General features: G+C 46.0%; 1 pseudogene; it reads left to right on the forward strand.

Moving 5' to 3' along the window:
* LOC135539671 (ERC protein 2-like) overlaps positions 1 to 23,632 on the forward strand; it is a 364,220-nt pseudogene that overhangs the window by 40,893 nt on the left and 299,695 nt on the right.

A 23,632-nucleotide genomic window follows, 5' to 3' on the forward strand; every position in this document is an offset into this window, starting at 1 on the left:
AGAGACAGACTAAGAGACAGCACCCTGCTAGAGTGATCACTGCCCTCTGCTGGGTGGAATAACACACTACCACAGCACAGGATATAGGGGCTGTGGCCCAGGCACAGATTAAGCCTAGCCCTGTATTTAAAAATACTTTCATTGAGCTTTCTTTTAATACAGGGCTAGGCTAAATCTTTTCCCCAGAAACCTTGCCCCATTGTACCACACCTATTCTTTATAAATCACAGTACTGTGTAATGATTCACCTGGTGTGTGGTTACTAGTGTCCATTTGCAATGCCTTGTATGTATTCCAGACTGGAATATGTTCTGTGATTCATCCAATGGCATTGAGGAGTTTACCGCATCAGTCACTGGCTTCATTAATAAGTGCATTGACGACTTCGTCCCCACAGTGACCGTACGTACATATCCCAACCAGAAGCCATGGATTACAGACAACATCCGCACTGATCTAAAGGCTAGAGCTGATGTCCTTCATGTCACTACTGCTGTACTTTCTGTCTGCTGTACTCTGTTTTATTTATTTTTATAAAGCTGCCGCTTTCAAGGAGTGGGACACTAATCCGGATGCTTATAAGAAATTCTGCTATGCCCTCTGATGAACCATCAAACAGGCAAAGCATCAATGCAGTACCAAGATCGAATCCTACAACACCTGCTCTGACACTCGTCGGATGTGGCAGGGCTTGCAAACTATAACAGATTACAAAGGGAAACCCAGCCGCAAGCTGTCCAGTGAAGGGAGAGTATTAGACAAGCTAAATACCTTGTATGCTAGAAACACTGAATCTTGCATGAGAGCACCAGCTGTTCTGGACGACTAGGTGCTCACGCTCTCCGTAGCCGATGTAAGACCTTTAAACAGGTTAACATTCACAAGGCTGCAGGGCCAGACAAATTACGAAGACGCGTACTCAGAGCATGCGCTGCCCAGCTGGCAACTGTCTTCACTGACATTTTCACCCTCTCCCTGACCCAGTCTGCAATACCTACATGTTTCAAGCCGACCAGCATAGTCCCTGTGCCCAAGAACATCAAGGTAACCTGTCTAAATGACCAACACCTCGTAGCACTCATCTCTGTAGCCATGAAATGCTTTGAAAGGCTGGTCATGGCTCACATCAACACCATCATCCCAGACACCCTGGACCCACTCTAATTTGCATACCGCCCCAACAGATCCTCAGACGTGGCAATCTTTATTGCACTCCTTTACTTCCCTTTCCCAACTTCCCTTTTCTCTTCGCTTCTTGACTTCAGTGCACAATACACCAGCTGTCCGTGACCAGGTGAAAAAACCTTTCCAAGCCAAGCTTTCATTTCCTAACCACTAATCACTACACTCAGCCTACATTGTTGTCATCATATTAGCTAACGTTGGGAATTCTAAATCTAGCTAGCTAAGTTGTCATAATTACTGTTTAAGTCTATGGAAGGGGGTGAGAACCACGAGCCTCCTAGGTTTTGGATTGAAGTCAATGTACCTAGAGGAGGATAGAAAATAGCTGCCCTCCGGCTACACCATGGTGCTACCCTACAGAGTGCTTTTCAGGCTACTGTGGACCTTAATTTCAAAACGGTGTGATTTAATCAATTATTTGGTGACATTAATATATTTAGTACATTCTTATCTAAAAATTATAACTTTTTTAATGTTTCATTATTTAAATTGTTCTGAAATTCACTGAGGAGGATGGTCCTCCCCTTCCTCCTTTGAGGAGCTTCCACTGGTGTGAATGCTGTTCAATGACTACAGCTCAGTGTTCAACACCATAGTATCCTCCAAGCTCATCACTAAGCTCAGGACCCCGGGATTAAACACCTCCCTATCTGCATTGACCATTTTTGCACTAGCTCTTTTGACTCATCATGTATGCTGCTGCTACTGTTTATGATCTATTCTGCCTAAACACTTTATCCCATACATATCTACATAATTTACTTCGTACCACTGCACATCGACTCGGTACTGATACCCCATGAAACGTTATTTCTACTCATTGTGCATTTATTCCTTCTGTTATTTTTTTTTCATGCTTCTATTATGTATATTTGTTTGAATTATCTTTGCATTGTTGAGAAGTAAGCAAGCATTTCACTGTTAGTCTACACCTGTTGTTTACGAAGCATGGGGCAAATACACATTTGATTTGATTTAGATTTGATTTGGTGAGACTTAATGCCGAAAGTGTTCACCACTAAATAACCTCACCTTCTTTTTCCACAAAGGTTTCCATTATGTTTTAGACTGATTAGACTGATATGTCTTTGTGTGAGTTTGTGACGTTCCTCACCACACCACGAGGTTCTATACTGTACCATGAGGTTCTCTACTGTACCATGAGGTTCCTTAGTGTACCAATTCCATCAGAACGGATAGAGATAAATGATTTGAGGGTTGGATGGATGGGGATAACCAGACACATCCTCACATGTTCCTCACACATTTTCCTCGTGTCCTTCACGGGAGCTCTCATTGTAGCTCACGGTCTCCACATGCTCTTTTGTACTGTTCTGACGCTGTGTTCTCCGTGCGCTATGTTTCTCTTCTGTTGGCTCCGCCCGTGCTCCTCCAGCTGCTGGACGCCAGGAGAACCAAGGTTTGTCCCTATGTTTGCAACCGCTGCCCTGGCTGCCGTGTCTGCACAACATAGAGTCACCACCAGAGTGACGTCGTCGTGTGTCTTCGGTGCCCCAGAGACCTGGCAGTCCTGTTCCTCTGCCCCCCCCCCCCCCAACCCTCTGGGCTGTGTCGGAAATGCACCCTATTCCCGATGTAGTGCACTACATTTGACCAGAACGTGTGTGCTCTGGCTAAAAGTAGTACACTAGGCCTATGTTGGGAGTAGGGTTGCCATTTTGGACACGCTCCGAATTGGACCCCCATCCACACACCAGCAAGGAGTGTGATTGGTTTAGCCTGCACCGTTCCCTAAGCCCTACCCGCGTCCGTCAGACCCTCTCCCTGCTCTTACACACTGCCGAGTAGAATTCTTCTGTGTTCTCCCTTTACTGGGTGTGGCTCTACTATAGGGGTGTGGCTGCTGTGTGACCCTTGTGACCCTATAGTATACTCTAAAATAGGCTGTGTTTTGTTCAATTTCCCCGCCCCCTAAACCTCAACACCCAGGCTACGTTCCAATATCCATACTAGTGTAGCACTAAGAATGCATGGCCCAATCAGTGTATAGTGGCATGCTAGGGTGGATATTGGAACAGAGCCACTTGTCTCCTTCTTATTTCTTCCTATAGTGGATGTGTCTTTTTTTTTCTTCTCAAGTAATGTACAAGTAATGTCTTTGTCTCTTTGTATGCGCACACACATTCTTACGCCACAGGAGGTTGGTGGCACCTTAATTGGGGAGGACGGGCTCATAGTAATGGATGGAAGGGACATAATGGAATGGTATGGAACTCCATGTTTGACACCGTTCCATTGACTTCATTCCAGCCATTACTATGAGCTGTCCTCCTCTCAGCAGCCACCAGTGGCACACGTACACACGCGCACCCGCCTCCCTAACACACAGCATAACGGATGGGCATGGACCCAGAGGTCCACTGAGTCTACTGCTGTTGGTTGGCTACCAGCTCTCAGTGGGAACACTGTTTACTGCGCTGTGCACGGATCTCTGCTGCTCGCCACTCGGCAGCATAGACAGCACATACACACCCCCTACGGTAATGATAGATAATGATCACTAATACTGCAACAATCAAGCGTTCTGTTGAAAGTGCAAGCTGTTGAACGCGAGCCGTCCAACTCTGAACACTTGACAGGGGATCGGTCAAGACTGTTATCGAAGGTTCACAAGTTCTTCACGTTCCCCCTGATACAGGGAAGGATTGTGCATTTTCAGTGCACTTTCAGTTGCACAATTGGTTTCTCCCAGCAACACAACGATTCAGTCATTCACTGGATGGCTTTGTTTAAATGTGGCCCTCGTAGTATTCCTACCGTCAAAGCTTCAAGAGAGATTCCTACAGATTAGATTGCCGATGCACGGTACTGCACATAGATAACTGTTTACAGTACACCTTACTCACCCTGAAAATAGTTGCAGAAGGTGGAAAGCAAGTCGATCACGGAGAGTATGTAAAAACCACTTGCCTTTTATTTAACGTCTTCTCATACTGCCATACTTTGTGTCATTTGTATTTTTTCTTTTTGTCTTTCATGCCATAGTGAGGTAAGTCCTCAAATTCCTCTCCAAGTGTGTTTGGCAGGAACTGTATTTCCCCAGAGGTTGAATAGATTACGGTGTGTGTTTCTGAGTTTGTGCGTGCTCTTCGTAATACACATCTCCTTTCCGCAGGGCCACCTTCAAAATCCCCCCCTCTCTATAAGATGTATTGGTGTCTGTGAGTTTGCGTGTGTGTCTGAAAATGTCCCTCCATATGTACATATTCAGTGACCCATCCTAGTCTGATCTGTCAATTAATTGAATCCACCCTAGACTACATGCTGCGACCCTACCAGATTGAGACTCCTGGACGTGTGTGTGTGTGTGTGTGTGTGTGTGTGTGTGTGTGTGTGCTTGCATGTGCATGTGCTTTCATGTCTGTGTGTGTGTTCGTGTGTGTGTGTGTGTGTGTGTGTGTGTGTGTGTGTGTGTGTGTGTGTGTGTGCGTGCGTGCGTGCGTATGTGTGTGTGTGTGACCCCCACAGCACCTGCAGCTGACCATCCAGGCCCTACAGGACGAGCTGCGGACCCAAAGGGACCTGAACCACCTACTGCAGCAGGAGAGCGGCGGCCGCTCTGGGGACCACTACACCAACATCGAGCTGACCGAGGAGAACTTCAGACGGCTACAAGCCGAGCACGACCGCCAGGCAAGGAATCTTAATAAATTACTCATAATAAATGAGTGATTAAATAAATGAGTTTGGCGTTAGTTCCAGGTTCTTATGACCAGGGTCTTGGTTGTAGGATTTTGAATTCCCTGATACTTCCCTCTGGGAATTTAGAGAATCTTCCAACTGGGATTTCTGTATCTTCCTCCATTCTGGACATTTTGGAAAGTTCCTGAATTTTAGCTACCTTAATAATGACCCAATTGACACTTCCTTCCTTTAAAATTCCTTACAATTCCTTGCGTTCCGTCAGGCCAAGGAGCTGTTCCTCCTGAGGAAGACCTTGGAGGAGATGGAGCTGCGGATCGAGACCCAGAAGCAGACGCTGGGGGCCAGGGACGAGTCCATCAAGAAGCTGCTGGAAATGCTCCAGAGTAAGGGTCTGCCTGGAGGGCCAGGCAGGGTCAACGAGGAGGAGGAGCAGGAGAGAGCCAGGCGCATCGCTGAGGCCGAGGCTCAACTTGGACACCTGGAGGTCATCTTGGACCAGAAGGAGAAGGAGAACATCCACCTCCGAGAGGTACAAGAGTACATGTCTGTCCAAAATGGCACCATAATTCTCTATAGTGCCTTACTTTTGAACAGGGCTCTGGTCAAAAGTAGTGCACTATGTAGGGTTTATGGTGCTGTTTGGGATGCATGTTATGTAGTGCTTACGGTTAGTATATGCCCTTATACTACTGTATGGCCACAGCAGACTCAGAGTATATGTAGTGCTATTAAACGGCTACTAAGTGTCTCGTCTCAGAAATCCAACACTGCTTTACTAAAATTGCATTGGCCAATACAGTACTGTAATACATGCCATTTCCCAGAGAAGACACTTTCATCCAAAGTGACATGTTGGTATGTGACCCCAGTGGGAATTGAACCCACAACTCTGCGGTTGCTAGTATCGTACTCTTATGAACTGAGCCACATACAGGACGACCCCAATACCTAAGTACAATAGAATACTGCAAAATACAATGCACAATTACAATACAGGTGGAAGATGTAGGATTGCTATCCCTATGAGCGGCAGGATAGCCTAGTGGTTAGAACGTTGGACTAGTAACCGAAAGGTTGCAAGTTCGCATCCCCGAGCTGACAAGGTACAAATTCCCGAGCTGACAAGGTACAAATCCTGAACAGGCAGTTAACCCACTGTTCCTAGGCCGTCATTGAAAATAAGATTTTGCTCTTAACTGACTTGCCTAGTAAAATAAAATGAAATGAGCGTGCCATGGATGAGGCATGCAATGATTTCAATCCAGACCGATGTCAGGCTGGGATTCGCCATGCGAAAGGCTTTCCCCAGGTGCATGAACAATGAGGACCTTTGGCCAAGTGCTCAAGACAGGTTTGATGCAAACTAATGCCAGCTGAACACGCTGTTTCTTTCATTTGATTACACTGTGAAAGTTGTCTTCAAGGATCACCCCTTTGATCACACATGGGATAGAAATGATGGATATTTTGTGTTCATTCAATTTGAATGGGTAGTGCACGTGTGTTGCTTGCTGTTTGGGGTTTTGTTGGTGGTTTGCTAGGTTTTCTGTTTGGCATTTTGTGGCATCGGCCGATGCGAAAAGGGCTTTATAAATACATTTGATTTGATTTGAATTGATTGATTCATGTGAAAACAGTTTAATGTACTGCAATTTGCAGCACTGGAGAATACTACATTCAAAGGGCAATTTTAAAATATGTATCTTAAATATTTTGCTATTGGATTAACTGATTGTTAAAACAGCGACATTGAGAACATCAACCAATGTGCTCGTGACATTTCACAGTAAAATGTCGGACCAAATGGCTGTGTGTTAAAAGATGTCGACAAACAAAATGAAACGTTTTGAATGTAACACTGGCCGTGTTACAAGTGTTACCAGTTTGGAGTTTTGCACTAAGAGTCAGGAAATACTACCAAAGTGATGAAAAAGAAACCTGTAAATAGACAAAACTATGTAGTTACTATATGGCCACGGTAGACCTGGTCTCACCTGTGTTTGAGGTGTTACTGAAAGCGCAGAGTCATGTTGATTGTTCAGTACTGCTTCCGGTTTCTGGTACTTCCAGGCAATTTCCGCTTTTTTCTTCTGCCCATGAACACTAGAGGGCAATACTGGCCTTCTCTTTGTGTACCTACTGTGCTTTGACTGCAGTGAAAGGAGCAGTGTTCAATCTGTGTACAGTGTTATTGCCAGGGGAGAAGTACATGACTGATGTAATGGTAGTGCAAGTAAATGGAACTTATTTGAATGTTGTCGCTCTAGTATTGAGCTCGGTTAAGCTAAGTCATTACCCATGCATTTGGAGAGATTCAGGGCTCATATTTATGAAGCATCTCAGAGTAGGTGTGCAGATCTAGGATCAGGTTCCTTCTGTCCATGGTGATCTTATTCGTTGTGATCTAAAAGGCGGAACCGAAACCTCGATCAGCACGCCTATTCTGAGATGGTTCATAAATACAGGCCCATTTGCACTAGGTCCTAAAAGAGGCGACTTTTGATGCTTGTCTTGTCCATTTCATATCAACTGGTGTTCTCCCAGGAACTGCACAGGAGAAACCAGATGCACCAGGACCCTGGCAAAACCAAAGCCCTCCAGACCATCATAGAGATGAAGGTAAGAACCATGGGGCATTATGGGTAGTGTAGTACACCTGGCTGGCACCATTGCTGAGACCAACCATGTAATCAGATGAAATACGAAAACCTTAGAGTTCGGAAAAGCCAGATTTTGCTTGTATTGAATTAACTTTGAGTCTGTCGATAGCTTCGGACGCCCAGGCTCATTCAACGACACCAGATTTGGAAGGACGACCTCGTGAGACGAGTCGGTGGATGATGCTGTAATGTTACATCACACGCAAAAGCTATGAAAAATGTATTCAAAGCACTAATTGAGCCACTGTAGAGCCCAACGGCCCACTGCAGAGCCCATCGGCCCACTGTAGCTGCAGAGCTGTGATATCACTTCTAAATATAAAGCATGCGCTCACAGCCCGACAGCATGCCTCTCGCTCACACACCACATCATCAGACAGAGCTGGATTGGTGCTGAGCAAACCCCAGCATCCCCTAGCACGGTCACGTGACTCTCCTCTAGCGTGGTCACATAACACGCTGGCTCCTGGAGGCTCTGGATTTTCATACAGAGCAGAGCCCCTCTCCCTTCCATCCTCGGTGGAGGACCTCCCCGCTTCTCTCTGCTCTCTCCAACAGACGTGTTGGTGCTGATGTTAGCATGAGTAATGCTAACCCCCCTTCTCTCTATACTCACTGTCTCTAGGATCTCTTTCTCTCTCTCGATTTATTTCACTCCTTATCTCACTCTGTCTTTCAATCTCTCTCCCTCCCTCCCTCCCTCACCCACGAGGGAGAGCACATTCTGCCTGCTGCTACCATGGAAACAGGTGTGGTTGTTTACGACAGCGAGGCCAGTGGCACAGGGAGGAGAGAGAGAAAGGGATTCAGATAGAAAGAGAGAGAGAGAGAGTGTTCATGAGAGCGTCACATCCTCTGCTTGATCAGCTTGATCTGCCGTAGCAGTGAAATCATTTGGATGGCATAGCATCTCTCTGACCCATTGAGCTACGGTATGTTTGTCGTCTACACTATGTCGTCTCCACTGTATACTATGCTATGTTCTCTCCGGTGGTTAGTTAGCGTCTTGCTACAAGTCATAGAATAGCGATGCATTGACGAAGCACATGGCCATGATAACAGCGTTCACACGCTCACGTTAACCCCTTAGATCCAGGACCATCTGTTGTTAACTCTCAGTCGACCTGGGGACAGCCTCGCATACAGAGCTGGATGTCCTAGTTTTCCACCGCCTGCTGGATGACCCTGCAAAAGCCACAGAACCACAAGTTCACAAGTTCAGAACCAGTCAAAGGTATAGATAGAGGGAAAGAAGGAGGAGAGACAGAAAGGAGAGAGAGGGAGTGAAACCAGGTTCTTGCTCGTTGCTCTGCAGGTGAAGTGCATGTGAGATGGACCATGGCTAATCTTAAAGACGTTGTATTATTTATTTAAAAACTCTGCAAAGCCAAAGCTCCACTCGGAGGTGCAGTCGCAGTCCATGGACTGGCTCTTGCATTGATGTGCGGGCGACTACAGAGCAGCACGGCTCCTCTTCCTCTTCCTGCTTCTGCTTCTTCTCCAGGCGTTTCTCTCGGTGCTGGTTCCTCTCAAAAGGCTGGCTGTGATGTGTGCCGCTCAGTATTTCCAAATGGTGATTAATCCACTGAGAGGCTGGCTGTGAGGAAGCTGTTGCAGCCGGAGAAGGAGGAGGCTTTTGATTTTACCCCAAGATACTGCAGAGGCTCTCCTCCGTACTACCTCACAGAGCTCTTCCTTACTCTGACACTTACTCTCTTTCTTCGTCTTCCATCTCTCTCTCTCTACCCATCTTCTCTCTTTCACTCTTTCACTCTTTCTTTCACTGTCTTTCGCTCTATCTTCTCTCTCTCTTCCTCTCTTTCAGGTGTTTTGTGTCTTGTTCACTGGTCAAGATTTGGAGATGTTCTAGTACTGAATTATAAGTGTGGCTCAGCAACAGTACAGCACAGCTGGTGTGTGTGTGTTGTGCAGGACACCAAGATGGCATCTTACAGCTGGTGTGTGTGTGTTGTGCAGGACACCAAGATAGCATCTTACAGCTGGTGTGTGTGTGTTGTGCAGGACACCAAGATAGCATCTTACAGCTGGTACGTGTGTGTTGTGCAGGACACCAAGATAGCATCTTACAGCTGGTGTGTGTGTGTGTTGTGCAGGACACCAAGATAGCATCTCTGGAGCGCAACATCAGGGACCTGGAGGATGAGATCCAGATACTGAAGGCTAATGGCTTGCTGAACACCGAGGACAGAGAGGAGGAGATCAAACAGATGGAGGTCTACAAGAACCACTCCAAGTTCATGAAGACCAAGGTACACACACATACAGGAAAACACAGACACACTATATGCACAGGAAAACACACACACACACACACACACACACACACACACACACACACACACACACACACACACACACACACACACACACACACACACACACACACACACACACACACACACACACACACACACACACACACACACACGTGCGTACAGTACTGTAGTAGTCTATAATGTGGCAAACACAGTCACTCACACAATCTAGGGTTTGCTGTGCACGTTCAAAGTGAACAGAACAGATTAGAGCTGTCTGTCTGGCTGACAGTAAACGAGCTAGCTTTAGCATTACATTAACTGTTTTCATCAGGGAAGTGATTCGCTGGCAGCTATACTGACTGGGAGATGCTTACGCGTTGTTTTGTTACTGTACACTTAGCAGAGAGAGCAGAGGAAGACCATAAAGAAAACCATTCCTGTGTTGTTAAAATTGATCTTTTATTGTCCTCCGTAGCCTCGTCAATATGTTCGTATCCATCTAGCGTGATTGATTGTATAAAGCATGACCATTGGATCCCACTGTCAGAAACTCTGGTTACATTTAATTTCCTCATTAACCGTTGCACATCTTATCCAGTCAGTCCAGCTTTGACTTGCTCAGTCATATTACACAGTCCGTCATCAGTCGTCTTACGGTCAGGTTCCCAGCCTCCCTCCCAGCCTCCCTCCCAGCCTCCCTCCCAGCCTCCCTCCCAGCCTCCCTCCCAGCCTCCCTCCCAGCCTCCCTCCCAGACTCCCTCCCAGCCTCCCTCCCAGACTCCCTCCCAGACTCCCTCCCAGCCTCCCTCCCAGCCTCCCTCCCAGCCTCCGTCCCAGCCTCCGTCCCAGCCTCCCTCCCAGACTCCCTCCCAGACTCCCTCCCAGCCTCCCTCCCAGCCTCCCTCCCAGACTCCCTCCCAGACTCCCTCCCAGCCTCCCTCCCAGCCTCCCTCCCAGACTCCCTCCCAGCCTCCCTCCCAGACTCCCTCCCAGACTCCCTCCCAGCCTCCCTCCCAGCCTCCCTCCCAGCCTCCCTCCCAGCCTCCGTCCCAGCCTCCCTCCCAGCCTCCCTCCCAGCCTCCCTCCCAGACTCCCTCCCAGCCTCCATGCCTCTCTGGAGCATTGTGTCTGTGTGTTTACATCCATGTGAGGATAAAACCAGCGGGAGTTTTGTTGTTTTATTTTTAGAAAATGATTCATCAATCATAGATAGGGTCTGATGTATAATACATGAATAATGCAGGGAGCCAGATGCATCTTTAATGAGAGGAGAGCCTGGCTACAATGAACACAGTGGATGAAGGTTCACTTTACCCGCTGTCCCTCTGTTATGGTGAGAGGCGTTTCTACCAAGTGTCCACCGCACAAAGTTCACCCGTGCACAGACACCTAATACCAACACGCAGGTACGAAGGCACAAACACACCTGCCAGGATTTCATTTCTTCGGATGCCCGTTAGCCGACGCCGATGGCGACAGCTAGTCCTACTGGGGTCCGACGCGTAACGAAAAAGACATTGCAGACAAAAAAAACATCAACATGTAATGTGTGTGTGTGTCTGTGTGCGTCTACCAGTTACACATACATGTCAGTATGTACACACAACAAGCAGGTCACATGGGTTGGAGAGGCGTTGTGCCGTGAGGTGTTTTTTAAACCAGGTTTGCTGTTCACTTGCGCTATATGAGCTGGAAGGGAGTTCCATGCACTCACAATCCTACTCTTTAGCTGCCAACTTCACACGAGAGTTAGTTGTGACAAACCCTGTCGTGTTTGTGTGTGTGTGTGTGTGTGTGTGTGTGCGTGCCTGCCTGCGTGCCTGCCTGCCTGCGTGTGTGTGCCTGCCTGCATTCGCATGCCCCCCCCCCCTTCCCCCCGACAGATTGACCAGCTGAAGCAGGAGCTGTCTAAGAAGGAGTCTGAGCTGCTGGCCCTGCAGACCAAGCTGGAGACCCTGAACAACCAGAACTCGGACTGCAAACAGCACATAGAGGTGCTCAAAGAGTCTCTCACTGCCAAGGAGCAGCGCGCCGCCATTCTGCAGACAGAGGTGCACACACACACACACGCATCCTTGCACACATGTATATATGAACACACCCGTGTGCACACATAAGCCCACACACACAATCCTGCACACACACATATGAACACACGCACATGCATGCATACAAAACGCACACACGCACACACACACACACACACACACACACACACACACACACACACACACAGTAAGATACACCCCCGGATGTGCACAGAATCTCCTTTTATTCATCGATACACCAGATGTATGTTGGTCCTTGTACACTGTTTTTTTACACATTTAAGGAAACACTGTATCACCGTCTCTCTGTATTCTGCTGCATACACTTACAGTACATACCCCCTCCCCTCTTGCTTTCTACCCTTTAGTGGAGCACGAAGCTTGTATTGCAAATGCCAAGCATCTCGGAGAGAACTCTAGTTCTTCAATTTGACAATAATAATAAGTTGAACTTTGAACTGTGCAATTCAGGGTTTATGCCAGGTCACTGGAAAAGCACTTTGTGTCAACTGCTGATGTAAAAGGGGCTTTATAAAACACATTTTATGGAATTTGACCTCTGAACTGTGACATTTGACCTATGACCGCTCCCCTCCCAGGTGGACGCCCTGCGCCTGCGTCTGGAGGAGAAGGAGTCCTTCCTGAACAAGAAGACCAAGCAGCTGCAGGACCTGACGGAGGAGAAGGGCACGCTGGCCGGAGAGATCCGTGACATGAAGGATATGCTGGAGGTCAAGGAGAGGAAGATCAACGTCCTGCAGAAGAAGGTTAGGGGTCAAGGGTTAAGGGTCAGGGGATAAGGGGTTTAAGTGTCAAGGGTGTATTTAGATGGAAAGTAGTTAAGGGTAGCCTGGGCATGGTCACAAGTTTGTTTAATAAATGGATAAAAAAAAACCACATCTCTGACCAACACTGTGTTCTCCTACCATTGCTTATAGAACTATAGATGGGACAGCCTAGCTCTGCTGTTCCACGCTAAAAGCTTTTAGGCATAACATGTTTGGTAGTAGAAATACTGGTAACGGATGCTGGCTCGGCGGTCTCAGCGACTCGCCTAAGAGCAAATCTGAGGGAAACACTGGAAAAAGGGATACACTTGTAGACTTAGGTTTACAAGAAAACTCACCTCTGGATTGAGAAGAATTAATCAGAATTGTTACATAATGTAGTACCTAAATGAGAGCTTGCTGTGTGTGGTTATAGGTTAGGTATAGGTTAGGTTAGGTTGTATGGATGTTTGGTTCCCTGTCTTATTCCTGAGACCCGGGCTGCTTCCCAAATGACAACATATTCACAATACATTGCACAACTTTTGACCAGAGCCCTTTGGGCCCTTTTCAGAAGTAGTGGCCTCAATAGGGAATATGGTGTCATTTGGGATGCACTTCTGAGCTGGTTGGTCTCTGAGGATACGAAGGGAGCATGTATGCACAAACACGCACGCACGCATGCACACACACACGCACACACACACACACACACACACATACTCTCTCACCCTGACCTCACTTTCTCTCTCTCTCTCTCTCTCTCTCTCTCTAGCTCTTCACTTTATATTTCTCTCCATCTCTTCTTCTGATGTTTCTCTACTCTGTCAGTGCACTGTGTCTCTCCCCATCTCTTCTTCAGATGTTTCTCTACTCTGTCAGTGCACTGTGTCTCTCCCCGTCTCTTCTTCTGATGTTTCTCTACTTTGTCAGTGCACTGTGTCTCTCCCCGTCTCTTCATCAGATGTTTCTCTACTTTGTCAGTGCACTGTGTCTCTCCCCGTCTCTTGTGCTGATGTTTCTCTACACTGTCAGTGCACTGTCTCTCCCCGTCTCTTCTTCTGATGTTTCTCTACACTGTCAGTGCACTGTGTCTCTCCCCGTCTCTTCTTCTGATGTTTCTCTACACTGTCAGTGCACTGTGTCTCTCCCCGTCTCTTCTTCTGATGTTTCTCTACACTGTCAGTGCACTGTGTTTCTCCCCGTCTCTTCTTCTGATGTTTCTCTACTCTGTCAGTGCACTGTGTCTTTCCCCGTCTCTTGTGCTGATGTTTCTCTACTTTGTCAGTGCACTGTGTCTCTCCCCGTCTCTTGTGCTGATGTTTCTCTACACTGTCAGTGCACTGTGTCTCTCCCCGTCTCTTGTGCTGATGTTTCTCTACTCTGTCAGTGCACTGTGTCTCTCCCCGTCTCTTGTGCTGATGTTTCTCTACTCTGTCAGTGCACTGTGTCTCTCCCCGTCTCTTCTTCTGATGTTTCTCTACACTGTCAGTGCACTGTTTCTCTCCCCGTCTCTTCTTCTGATGTTTCTCTACACTGTCAGTGCACTGTGTTTCTCCCCGTCTCTTCTTCTGATGTTTCTCTACTCTGTCAGTGCACTGTGTCTTTCCCCGTCTCTTGTGCTGATGTTTCTCTACTTTGTCAGTGCACTGTGTCTCTCCCGTCTCTTGTGCTGATGTTTCTCTACACTGTCAGTGCACTGTGTCTCTCCCCGTCTCTTGTGCTGATGTTTCTCTACTCTGTCAGTGCACTGTGTCTCTCCCCGTCTCTTGTGCTGATGTTTCTCTACTCTGTCAGTGCACTGTGTCTCTCCCCGTCTCTTAATCAGATGTTTCTCTACTCTGTCAGTGCACTGTGTCTCTCCCCGTCTCTTGTGCTGATGTTTCTCTACACTGTCAGTGCACTGTGTCTCTCCCCGTCTCTTCTTCTGATGTTTCTCTACTCTGTCAGTGCACTGTGTCTCTCCCCGTCTCTTCTTCTGATGTTTCTCTACTCTGTCAGTGCACTGTGTCTCTCCCGGTCTCTTCTTCTGATGTTTCTCTACTCTGTCAGTGCACTGTGTCTCTCCCCATCTCTTCTTCAGATGTTTCTCTACTCTGTCAGTGCACTGTGTCTCTCCCCGTCTCTTCTTCTGATGTTTCTCTACTTTGTCAGTGCACTGTGTCTCTCCCCGTCTCTTCATCAGATGTTTCTCTACTTTGTCAGTGCACTGTGTCTCTCCCCGTCTCTTGTGCTGATGTTTCTCTACACTGTCAGTGCACTGTCTCTCCCCGTCTCTTCTTCTGATGTTTCTCTACACTGTCAGTGCACTGTGTCTCTCCCCGTCTCTTCTTCTGATGTTTCTCTACACTGTCAGTGCACTGTGTCTCTCCCCGTCTCTTCTTCTGATGTTTCTCTACACTGTCAGTGCACTGTGTTTCTCCCCGTCTCTTCTTCTGATGTTTCTCTACTCTGTCAGTGCACTGTGTCTTTCCCCGTCTCTTGTGCTGATGTTTCTCTACTTTGTCAGTGCACTGTGTCTCTCCCCGTCTCTTGTGCTGATGTTTCTCTACACTGTCAGTGCACTGTGTCTCTCCCCGTCTCTTGTGCTGATGTTTCTCTACTCTGTCAGTGCACTGTGTCTCTCCCCGTCTCTTGTGCTGATGTTTCTCTACTCTGTCAGTGCACTGTGTCTCTCCCCGTCTCTTCTTCTGATGTTTCTCTACACTGTCAGTGCACTGTTTCTCTCCCCGTCTCTTCTTCTGATGTTTCTCTACACTGTCAGTGCACTGTGTTTCTCCCCGTCTCTTCTTCTGATGTTTCTCTACTCTGTCAGTGCACTGTGTCTTTCCCCGTCTCTTGTGCTGATGTTTCTCTACTTTGTCAGTGCACTGTGTCTCTCCCCGTCTCTTGTGCTGATGTTTCTCTACACTGTCAGTGCACTGTGTCTCTCCCCGTCTCTTGTGCTGATGTTTCTCTACTCTGTCAGTGCACTGTGTCTCTCCCCGTCTCTTGTGCTGATGTTTCTCTACTCTGTCAGTGCACTGTGTCTCTCCCCGTCTCTTAATCAGATGTTTCTCTACTCTGTCAGTGCACTGTGTCTCTCCCCGTCTCTTGTGCTGATGTTTCTCTACACTGTCAGTGCACTGTGTCTCTCCCCGTCTCTTCTTCTGATGTTTCTCTACTCTGTCAGTGCACTGTGTCTCTCCCCGTCTCTTCTTCTGATGTTTCTCTACTCTGTCAGTGCACTGTGTCTCTCCCGGTCTCTTCTTCTGATGTTTCTCTACTCTGTCAGTGCACTGTGTCTCTCCCCGTCTCTTGTGCTGATGTTTCTCTACTTTGTCAGTGCACTGTGTCTCTCCCCGTCTCTTGTGCTGATGTTTCTCTACACTGTCAGTGCACTGTGTCTCTCCCCGTCTCTTCTTCTGATGTTTCTCTACTCTGTCAGTGCACTGTGTCTCTCCCCGTCTCTTCTTCTGATGTTTCTCTACTCTGTCAGTGCACTGTGTCTCTCCCCGTCTCTTCTTCTGATGTTTCTCTACACTGTCAGTGCACTGTGTCTCTCCCCGTCTCTTCATCAGATGTTTCTCTACTCTGTCAGTGCACTGTGTCTCTCCCCGTCTCTTCATCAGATGTTTCTCTACTCTGTCAGTGCACTGTGTCTCTCCCCGTCTCTTCATCAGATGTTTCTCTACTCTGTCAGTGCACTGTGTCTCTCCCCGTCTCTTCTTCTGATGTTTCACTACTCTGTCAGTGCACTGTGTCTCTCCCCGTCTCTTGTGCTGATGTTTCTCTACTTTGTCAGTGCACTGTGTCTCTCCCCGTCTCTTGTGCTGATGTTTCTCTACACTGTCAGTGCACTGTGTCTCTCCCCGTCTCTTGTGCTGATGTTTCTCTACTCTGTCAGTGCACTGTGTCTCTCCCCGTCTCTTGTGCTGATGTTTCTCTACACTGTCAGTGCACTGTGTCTCTCCCCGTCTCTTCTTCTGATGTTTCTCTACTCTGTCAGTGCACTGTGTCTCTCCCCGTCTCTTCTTCTGATGTTTCTCTACTCTGTCAGTGCACTGTGTCTCTCCCCGTCTCTTCTTCTGATGTTTCTCTACTCTGTCAGTGCACTGTGTCTCTCCCCGTCTCTTCTTCTGATGTTTCACTACTCTGTCAGTGCACTGTGTCTCTCCCCGTCTCTTCATCAGATGTTTCTCTACTCTGTCAGTGCACTGTGTCTCTCCCCGTCTCTTCATCAGATGTTTCTCTACTCTGTCAGTGCACTGTGTCTCTCCCCGTCTCTTCATCAGATGTTTCTCTACTCTGTCAGTGCACTGTGTCTCTCCCCGTCTCTTCTTCTGATGTTTCACTACTCTGTCAGTGCACTGTGTCTCTCCCCGTCTCTTGTGCTGATGTTTCTCTACTTTGTCAGTGCACTGTGTCTCTCCCCGTCTCTTGTGCTGATGTTTCTCTACACTGTCAGTGCACTGTGTCTCTCCCCGTCTCTTGTGCTGATGTTTCTCTACTCTGTCAGTGCACTGTGTCTCTCCCCGTCTCTTGTGCTGATGTTTCTCTACACTGTCAGTGCACTGTGTCTCTCCCCGTCTCTTCTTCTGATGTTTCTCTACTCTGTCAGTGCACTGTGTCTCTCCCCGTCTCTTCTTCTGATGTTTCTCTACTCTGTCAGTGCACTGTGTCTCTCCCCGTCTCTTCTTCTGATGTTTCTCTACACTGTCAGTGCACTGTGTCTCTCCCCGTCTCTTCATCAGATGTTTCTCTACTCTGTCAGTGCACTGTGTCTCTCCCCGTCTCTTCTTCTGATGTTTCACTACTCTGTCAGTGCACTGTGTCTCTCCCCGTCTCTTTGTATTTTTGATCTTTCTTTCTCAGATATCCCTCTTTCTCTTTCTTTATCTCTGGCTAGACTATCTTGTTTTATTTCTTACTATCTTTAAGAGACATCTATCTCTCTATATGCTTGTCTTGCTCAACAACAACGAGCTCATAACCTTCTACCATATGTTTCTCTGTAGTAGCCTTTATAGTCCCATGTGAAAACAGACACTACACATAGCCATTAACGTCGATCGCACTACTCTGTCTTCTGTCCTCCCCTTTCCCTGCTTCTCTCGCTCTTACCCTCTCCATGCACAAACACACAGGCACACACACACACACACACACACACACACACACACACACACACACACACACACACACACACACACACACACACACACACACACACACACACACACACACACACACACACACACACACACACACACACACACACACACTGTATTTGATGTATTTTGCTAAAATAATAAAGGCTTCCTCTTCCAGGCGTCCCTTTAAGGAGACACAATTACCCTGCAAACATCACACACACTAACCCCTAACTCACACTCCTAGCTTTTAATGCAGTTTCTCTATCTACAGTTCTTTTGACCTCATGCTAATTCCCTCCCTCCCTCCTCCTCTTGCCCAGATTGAGAATCTGCAGGAGCAGCTGCGTGATAAGGACAAGCAGTTGGGGAACCTGAAGGACAGGGTGAAGTCCCTACAGACTGACTCCAGTAACACTGACACGGCCCTGGCCACCCTGGAGGAGGCACTCTCTGAAAAGGTACAGAAAGACCCAGCGCTTTACACCCGGAGGACTAAGAACCAGAACCCAAACAATGAACTTTGAACTAATGTCCATGTGTGTGTGTCTCTAAGGAGCGTATTATAGAGAGACTGAAGGAGCAGAGAGCAAGGGAGGACAACGAGAGGATGGATGAAGTGGAGTCTTATAAAAAGGAGAACAAGGACCTCAAGGAGAAGGTCAACACCCTGCAGCTGGAATTAACAGAGAAGGAGGTCAGTGTAAAATAAGATAATTGATTGTATTATCCCCATGGGGTACATTTTTGTTGTGGCTCTGGGCATGCAGAAAAACACAAAGACATTTCAAATACATGGGATGCTGTTCTCTCTGGTAGTATGACCCAATTTGGCCTGTTCTGTATTTTTCTACTGTGCTGTGCCTCCTGGTCTGGTACTGACTGTCCTCGCTGTTCCTGTTTGTCCCCATGTAGTCCAGTCTCATTGACTTAAAGGAGCACGCCTCATCCCTGGCCTCCTCCAGCCTGAAGAAGGAGTCCAAGCTCAAGTCTCTGGAGATGGCCATCGAGCAGAAGAAAGAGGAGTGTAGTAAGTTGGAGACACAGTTACAGAAGGTAGGTCTCCTCACACTTCATCATGTAAAAGTGTTAATGGAATTTGGGTTTACATGGCTGGGATTCAAAGATGCACTCTAAATAATGACTCTTCTTTTAACTGATTACAACTAAATGACATTTGTTGAAACCAAATGGATGATTCAATACCAATTGTTAGATTTGATCATTAACAAACCTATATTTCAAGTTGAAACCTATTTCTTGCAACACTCAAATTACTTTCCCCCCTTTGATTAAACTTAATAAGTAAACATAAATTGAAATGAATATACATTGCTTGCGGAAAGTATTCAGGCCCCTTGACCTTTTCCACATTTTGTTATGTTACGGCCTTATTCTAAAATAGATTAAATTGTTTTTTCCCCCGCATCAATCTACACACTATACCCCATAATGATCAAGCAAAAACAGGTTTTTCGAAATCTTTGCAAATTTATTACAAATAAAAACAGAAATATCACAGTTACTTAAGTATTCAGACCATTTACTCAGTACTTTGTTGAAGAACCTTTGGCAGTGATTCCTTCAACCTCATAGCTTGGTTTTTGTTCTGACATGCACTGTCAACTGTGGGACCTTATATAGACAGGTGTGTGTCTTTCCAAATCATGTCCAATCAATTGAGTTTACCACAGGTGGACTCCAATCAAGTTCTAGAAACATCTCAAGGATGAAACGGTGGAAACGGTGTGCACCTGAGCTCAATTTTGTCTCATAGCAAATGGTCTGAATACTTATGTAAATAAAGTACTTAAAAACATTTATATATATTTATATATATTTGCAAAAAATGTCTAAAAACCTGTTTTCGCTTTGTCATTATGGGGTATTGTGTGTAGAATGATGAGTCTTTAAAAAAAAAAAGATTTTTGAATAAGCCTGTAACGTAACAAAATGTAACTTTCCGAATGCACTGAATATACAACCCATTTTATCATGTTGTACCGAGTAGATTTGTCACATTGGAATTCCCTATCCAAATGTCTTAAATTGTGTTACAAGCAATTACATCAATTTCCTGTTCATCAAGGTATTAAGTTGGTTCCATAACATGAAACAATGACCCCAAACACTTTCTTTTCATAAGATTTTCACATTACAACCAAATAGTGACCAACTCACCAATACAAACCTTTCCAGGTTCTTTAGTATCACAGTACTTATGCAGGTATCATTTAAGATTCAGTGCTGGCAGTGAACATTCAATCATACAAAATTTTAAAAAACGGAACACATTACATGTAATGACATTCACTTTCACGGGTGGGCAAAATTAACAAATGTAAAGTCACGCCCACAATAGGCCACGCCCACAACTCTTCTGACAGATTGCTGCCTCTATATTGCACCCACCGCTATGTAATGAGAATGGGCATGAGGTGTTGAAAGCAATTTAGAAGCTTTCATTCAATTAAATAAATCCCAATGATCTGTCAAAATTCTTATTTGATTTCAGACAAATTGAATAGAATAGGTTGAACGGTGGGCCTCCCGAGTGGCACAGTGGTCTACGGCACTGCATCGCAGTGCTTGAGGTGGTGTCACTACAGACCCGGGTGTGTCGCGGCCGGCCGCGATCGGGAGACCCATGAGCTTGGCGGTCCGGGCGCGTGCACGCTGACTTCGGGTCGCCAATTGTAAGGTGTTTCCTATGACACATCGGTGCGGCTAGCTTCTGGGTTAAGCGATCAGCGTGTCAAGAAGCAGTGCGGCCTGGCAGGTTTATGTTTCGGAGGATGCACGGCACTCGACCTTCGCCTCTCCCGAGTTCGTACGAGAGTTGCAGCGATGGGACAAGACTGTAACTACCAATTGGGATGAAAAAGGGGTAAAAAGTACAAAAATAATGACCCAAAGTGACATTTTGGACCACACCAATCAGAAAAAGCACTTCAGATGAACAGCAGTGCCGTCCCACTTTTTACAGTGTGCAGCACAGGAGGTTGGCGGCACCTTATTTTGGGAGTTCGAGCTCATAGTAATGGCTGGGGCGGAATTAGTGGAATGGTATCAAATACGCCAAACACCTGGTTTCCATGTGTTTGATAACATTCCATTTGCTCCATTCCAGCCATTATTATGAGCTGTTCTCTCCTCAGCATCCTCCACTGGTGTACATTGATGTTTATTATGTAAACTAGCGATGACAACCTGAACAACTCATTTGGGACGGCCTCAATGTTTAAGTCCGTCACAGTTAAAATCACTGTTAGAATCCCTGTTAAAGCGATGACAAGGAGTTAAATGAACATTGTTAGGTACAAAAGCTTACTTATGTTTGATATTTGAGAGAAACTAAAGTCCATTGTGCACAGTTCTGCCAGTAAATGGTTAAATGGTTCAGGGAACCAAGTGGAAGAGATCCCTTTTATACCATCATAATCTCCTTTACTAATCTGCTTCTCTTCGGTTGCATTCTTACAATTCAATCTAAACCTGCAGTATGTAGACAGTGTTATGCCTGTACATCTGATGAAGACTTTTAATTGACCATGCATCAAGTCCAGCTGGTAGGCATAGTCACACTAAAGGTGATGTTCAGTATTGCACAGTTGCCCCTATCACATCCATTCTATTTGATTTCGCTAGCTGTGGCCCAGTCAGTGTAAGTTTGTAGTGGCTTTTTAAAGAAAACCAAACCATGGATTACAGATTCCCCTGGCCCATAGACGACATTCACTATTAGGAACCATCTAACATTAAGTTGGAAAATACTCAATTTCCCCTTTAAATCACTTATTATTCAAGCATATTCAATTATGGAAAAATTGCTTCACTAATCTTAATTGCTACTGTATAATACAACAACATCATCCTCAATCCAAGACCATTTTGGTTTAAATCTGGTTATATGTGCTATCCCTACTGGTTACTGGACTTGAGTGTGGTAAAACAAGCCATGTATTATCTGTCATGGAGGATAACTCTGAAACATTCTCTACTAATAAGCATGTCTGATATATACCCCAGTCCTTGCCAACACACACCCTTTTCACAATGCTGCTGCTGCTACTATTAGCACACACATACACAACGCTCCAGCAACATTGTGAAAATGTCCAATCCCTCATTTGAATATGCTGCTTGTTTAAACCCTCTCATCAGCGACAACAAACACCTGTTCATATAAATTCCTATAGTGATAGAATGCGAAAACTGGATCAGAGTTAATAACGTTCAGATAAGGATCCTACAACACCGTAGAACCACTGAGATGGGGAGCAAAGATGTCCATCAGATCTCCCCTGTGTGTCTCTCTGTCCCATAACCACCCATACTGTGTCCTCCTCCTCCCTCTGTTCCTCTCCAGTGGTCCTGGCTGTCTCAACCATAGAAATAGAATTACTAGAACGGGAATCCCCTTTCAAGTCAATGTTCTACGATGGTTGGACCGGCGGCCATATTGTGTGTAATTCTGTTTCTATGGTCTCAACATACTGTTCAACATATACAGTAAAGGTGTTCTCTTTCTTGATACTGCTTTAACATGTAACATTTTACATGTAACATGTCTGTTCTTTGCCTGGTCCAGGAACAGTTTGTGCTGTCTCGCCAACTCCCTTGGTCATTGTCTGTTTGGAATGACATTGACCATATAGGAGTTTACGAGAGAGCACAAACAGATCTGGCACCAGGCTAGTCTGTTCTACCCTGATCCTGCTGTTTCCACTCTCCTCTGGCTAATGGAGCTACATGCTAATGCTATCTTCCCCGGGTCTCCCCCCCCTCCCCCCCACCTCGTTTCCCCCGTCTCCCCCCTTCACCACTTTCCTTTGCAATGTAGCAAGCAGAGCAGCTGTTCAGTCAGATGAACAACCCTGTAAGTCCTTCTCCGCCCCGGAGCTCTCTGTGGTGGCACATATTGAAAGCATGAGGACATCTTCCGCCCACCAAAATCCACCTTAAAATCCTGGAACGTGCTATCTAACTTGTGGGGGATCATGTCATGGTCACATGGACCCAGTTACACTGTCACTGGTGTATCTTTCACATCATGTAGTATGCATGTTGACCTTTGCACTTAATGAGTATGATTTAGCTTTCCAACTACACTCATATGATGAGTTAGGCATTTAATATTAATGTAAAAAAATATCTGTTTTTTTTGGAGTTGGATATTTGCCGCTGTTTTTGGTGAGCTTGACATTAAAGTAGAACTGACAGCATTTTAGCAACATGAAATCGTATTCAAATCAGTTCAGTACACCCCCATGAAGAATATGACACGTTTAAAAACATTTTCTGACAAGCGAGCACTTAAATATGGTCATTTTCAAATTTTCATGAAATCTTGGAATGTTAAAGTTGGAAGTTTACATACACCTTAGCCAAATACATTTAAACTCAGTTTTTCACAATTCCTGACTGTCAGTTAGGATCACCACTTTATTTTAAGAATGTGAAATGTCAGAATAATACTAGAGAGAATGATTTCTTTCAGCTTTTAGTTCTTTCATCACATTCCCAGTGGGTCAGAAGTTTACATACACTCAATTAGTATTTGGTAGCAATGCCTTTAAATTGTTTAACTTGGGTCAAATGTTTCGGGTAGTCTTCCACAAGCATCACACAATAAGTTGAATGAATTTTGGCCCATTCCTCCTGACAGAGCTGGTGTATCTGAGTTAGGTCAGGCCTCCTTGCTTGCACACGCTTTTTCAGTTCCGCCCACACATTTTCTATGGGATTGAGGTCAGGGCTTTGTGATGGCCACTCCAATACCTTGACTTTGTTGTCCTTAAGCCATTTTGCCACAACTTTGGAAGTATGCTTGGGGTCATTGTCAATTTGGAAAACCCATTCGCGACCAAGCTTTAACTTTCTGACTGATGCCTT

The sequence above is a fragment of the Oncorhynchus masou genome, chromosome 5 (assembly GCF_036934945.1).
Source record: "Oncorhynchus masou masou isolate Uvic2021 chromosome 5, UVic_Omas_1.1, whole genome shotgun sequence".
In the NCBI taxonomy this organism is placed as follows: domain Eukaryota; kingdom Metazoa; phylum Chordata; class Actinopteri; order Salmoniformes; family Salmonidae; genus Oncorhynchus; species Oncorhynchus masou.